Here is a 5,000-nt window from a genome sequence, read left to right as displayed (position 1 = left end):
GAAACTGACATATTTCCGTTGAGGTTTAGCCGGGATAGAGGGTAGTACGATGACAGCCAAATGATCAGATCTCACCAGACCCTTGTGCACCTTACCGGGTTTCCAAAGCAGTGGACAGTTAGTCAGAAAAACATCAAGTATTTTGTCCCGCCTAGTAGGTACATTAACCATCTGATGCAGACCATGTTGTTGTATAAGATCTTTTATATTCAACTGATTTGTATCACCTGCGATTACGATCTTGGCGTTCGGATCATCGTGCAGAATTTGATCACAGGTTTCAGATAGGAAATTCAGTAGATCAGCTGGCTCATAGATGGAGTCAGGCGGATGGTAAACACTGGCAGCGAAAAACTCAGAATTTGGAGTTGTTACCTTTCACCAAAGAGTCTCAAACTCAAACTGTCCATTGGCGTTGATTACTTTTATTTTCCAGTCCTTCCTACAGATGACAGCAACCCCTCCACCGGCACGTATTCCATTCCGGTCTTTTCTAACCATAACATAGCCGTCAGGGCAGATCAAGTGAGACAGGATTTTCTTGTTTAGCCAAGATTCCGAAACAAAACAAATGTCAATATTATTACTGCTCAGTTCAGCATACAAGGCTGGAGCAGCATCAGCTTTCACTAGAGAGCGAGCATTTATAACCATGCATTTCGGAACAACTTTAGGAGAAGTAGGAGTCTTTTCAATTTTCACTGAAATGAGCGATCGGGATAGATTTGTTGATTGATTTCGCATCGTCGTGTAACGCTTGTTGACGTTGCGTGACGGACGACGCGGAACAACAGTAGGAATATTTGAGAGCGAATTATTCCGCTTGTCCTTGACCCGCTTGCCAGCTCTACAACCCCGATAAGCCGTTCTTCTGTGCATGTGGTTTAAGGTAGGACGAAACTGTGATGTAGATGTTGTATTTAGACGTAACCGGTACAGCTCATCTCTAGAATAAACGTAGCGACGGGTCAAGATGTCGCGGGTAAAATTACCATAATCAACATAACGTGGATTGCCAACAACATGTTCAAAAGTTCCAGAAAGCTGGGGAAATGTTGCTTGATTTTGACTGTCGGGGCCCTGACATTGCAAAGTAGCGGTATTGGGGCCAGGATTAATTTCGACATCCATTGCCACGGTTAAATCCACTGCAAAGGGATGAAAAAGGCTGACATATCCGTGCTTAGTCCAAACGCTGACTGGGCGAGATGATAAGCTTGAGTTTCGTAGCTTGTGCGATGGTAACATGAACTTGTGAATAAACTAATGAAATGAGAGGCGTTCATTGATTTCATGAGGATAGAGTGTACCCAGCTGAAAGATGAAGCTTTGTTTGCATCGTTTGCGTGTGCATTTGAAAGTTCTCGGTTGATTGTTAGATTTATTAAGGTGATTACATTCACCCTCAATTCCTATCATGGCGTTCTCACAGACCGATTTATTTTTAGATTAAATTTCCCACGAATGACTCCCGCAGGAGCCCGATGACCAATCACAGGAAACTAACTTGAAATCGTAGCGTCACCGAACCGGAACTGCTTTTGTTCTTGTGTGGCAAAAGTAGTTCAAAAATAGATTGGCCGTGAAATCACCGTGACATAGGCCCAGTATGGGAGTTGCTCGCTCCTACTCATGAGCTCCCGTCATTCTCAAAACTCTCCGAAACTAAACATATATTTCCTCTACCACCACTTATTCATTCAAGTGTTACAAAAACATAGGTAATTTTCTAATTAGGAGCGCATTTAAGTCTGACAACCAACCGGGAACTCTCAAATGTACATGCACACGCATCGATCCGTTAAAATAATGGACCATTTTACATGCATCTCAGCAAATGTCATCTGTTCCATAACCTGCACACTATGTAAGATCTACATAGGCGAAACAGGGAGGAAATTGGCGGACCGCTTTTGCGAACACCTACGAGATGTAGGAAAAAACGACACAGATGCGTCAGAAGCAGTTGCGCGCCATTTAATCTTCCTCATCACTCCCAGCACAACAAGACAATTTGCGGCCTATCCTTAAGGCCTGGCCAAACGCTCGCAACATTTCAACGCAACATCTTGCAACATTGTTGGGCACAACATGTTGCATACGTTTGGCCACCTTGTTTGCGATATGTTGCGATATGTTGCAACCTGTTTAATGACGTTGGATCAAATTTGAAAACGGTCAATTTTTTTGAGCAACATTTTGGATGTTACATGATGTTGTTGCGCTAGGGCATGAGCGTTAGGTCCACTTCTTGCGCGCCAGGGGCCTGGGCCACATGAACATTGCCATGTTGTGTTGAAAATGGACAGAGCTGAAAAACGACTGCGCAAGTCACTGATCCGAGGCACGAAACGCAGGCTCAAGGGCGCGCTCATTCAAAAAGACTATCTGTTCGCCGGAAAATGACAGCCGTTGATTAAATCAAAAAAATAAGGTCGCTGTTTGAAAGATAAGGATTTTGTCATAATTTTTGACGAGTTTTGATGTTTTTCCAAAAATTGAAGGGGTGTACAAATTGTGTAAAAATTGTTTTCGCGTGGTAAATGCACCTTTCGTGTGACTATACGGTGAATGGAGGTAACGAGCGCTGCAATGCTTACTTTTTTGACAGTGTTGGCTTTTGTCGCAAGTTTCTCGAACGGTTTTTGCAAGTTCTTGGTTTTCTGGGAGGGCCAGAAATTCCCTTAAACCCTGTTTTGGCGATGTTCGGCCGGTGGAATTGGTGAGAGCTTCGAACTTATCGGTGGAGACTAGTTCGTCGAGTGGTTGCGATACAGGACAATGCCTCTGTGTCTGTGTCGGTAAAGAGACATTGAAAAACCTTATGACGTTCCAGATACTCTCTATAATACTCTGAACAATAAAGGAAGACAACTGGTGAATTATAGACCGGGTGGTGAATGGTGACACGCTTACAAAAGATATTTTGGCAAGTATGCTCAACGCGATATTAAAATGGAGTATGCAAAGATGCAAGAACTCAGGCAAATTGAGCTCCACGTTTCTCCAAATTTTAATACGAATTTATAATTATCATGAAAGCAAAATACATCTTTCGCTCTTTACACAGCATTTTTTGTTAAATTTATAGAAGAGCGATGAAAGCCAGCTCCAACAGAAACTGAGATAAACCGGTGAAAAGATTATACACTGTATGATACACAGAGAGCAGGCAAAAAAGTGCTTTATCCTGGAAAGCCCACTTACTGACATTAAACAGCTCAGAGAAAATTAATTTGCCCCTTGATTTGCTTGCCTTTTAAAATAAAAATTCATCAGATCCTAACCTGATCAAGAGACGTCATTAATGTTATTTTTCTTTCAGAAAGTAAATCCTTTTTTCCATATTTAACAATTGACAAGAAACTACAAAAATTTTACAAGGATCAGTTCAGACAACACAGTGCATATTGCAAAACTGATCTAAACTTGAGACATTTCACACATGCATGCTACATTGTACTTGATGGGTTTGAACACCGTCAAGAGTTATAACGTGACACAGGCAGAAGACGAGATCAAACGATCGAAATGGACACTTTGCGTCTCATGCACGCTTTGTGCTCCCTATCTGGCGCATGCGCAATCGTTTTTCAGCTCTGCTTTGAAAATGATGAAAATGTTGCGTGCGTTTGGCCACCCCGTCAAAAACATGTCGCAACACCATGCAACAATGTTGCAAGACGTTGCGTTAAAATGTTGCGAGCGTTTGGCCAGGCCTTTACACCACGGGAACACAGAAAGCCACAAGAATCTCGAACAAAAATTCTTTCAACTAGGTACACTCTATTCTCATGGAGTCAATGAACGCCTCTCATTCCATTAATTTATTCACAAATTGATGTTACCGTATTTCCACCAATGGCAAAGCTCCCCCGCACCCTCATAAAAACCAACAACACCCACAATTCGTCAATTTGTTCTGACGATGGGCTAACGCTCGAAACGTCGGTTTTAAAATCTTTCATCGTCGTAATTCGATCTTCACTCCTTTTATTATCCGGAAGGTAAGACATCATCTCTTGCGATTCAAAATTTAAGGAATCGTTGACATCTCGGAGATTAATGTAAGTTCAGAATTTTCCAGTTTTGTGTAGAATAATAGCGGAGCTCCTCGACCGCGTGTAAGCGAGCGCAAGAGCAGAGCTTCATACCTAAGAAAATTTGGTAAACTATCCATCCGAGAAATTTTGGTTATGACGTCAGCGTACGCCGTCCCGTACACTCTTTGCGGGGAAGGAAAGGGAATCAGGTGTCAGCCCGTCGGAGGAAGGGCTATGTTATATTTTCTTGGCGGGAAATGTGCAAACCCGCGTTTTTCTTGGCGGGAAATCACGCAAGAAATGGTGTGGGCATTGTCGTCCAGTCTGCTTTACTTTGGGAACTTGCTTTCAACTATTTCATAGCGACGAGCAACGGGATAAAGAGCAGGAAAGAGCACGAGAGAAGAGGCAACGAAGTATGAGAAATTCAAGTGAAGAAAGCCTCGTAATAAGGAAGGTCGTGGGTTCAATTCCCACCCTGGTCAGAGTTTTTCTCTGTTCTTGTGTGGGCCCATTTCCATTAATAGGGCTAGCGCTCACATGATTCATATGGGGTGAGAACCTAGCACTTCACATTACACTCTAATCAGTTAAGCCTCGAGATAAGCCGAGGAAGGAGAAGAAGAGAAAATTTCAACGAAGAACACCGTAAAGGTGAGAGAAATAGAGCGAGAGACAAAACACTTACAACGATTAGCTTTCACACAGGTAATGTTTTTCTTCTTAGGCCTACTCTGGGACCTTAAGTCGCCGTTACGTAAGGCGACTTAAAGCGACTTAAGGCGACTAAAGGCGACTTAAGAACAAATTGCCCAAGAAAATCAGGCGACTTAAGGCAACCTTACACAAATTAAATTCAAAAGTGTCCATTTTTCTTCCTCCATATTTCTTTTCCAAAATCAGAAAAAAAAAATCTGGGAAATAATTATTATCATATAAACACCAATGAAATACCAA

This window comes from Montipora foliosa, chromosome 3 (assembly GCF_036669935.1).
Source record: "Montipora foliosa isolate CH-2021 chromosome 3, ASM3666993v2, whole genome shotgun sequence".
Taxonomy (NCBI): Eukaryota; Metazoa; Cnidaria; class Anthozoa; order Scleractinia; family Acroporidae; genus Montipora; species Montipora foliosa.
This window is presented reverse-complemented; position numbering follows the sequence as displayed.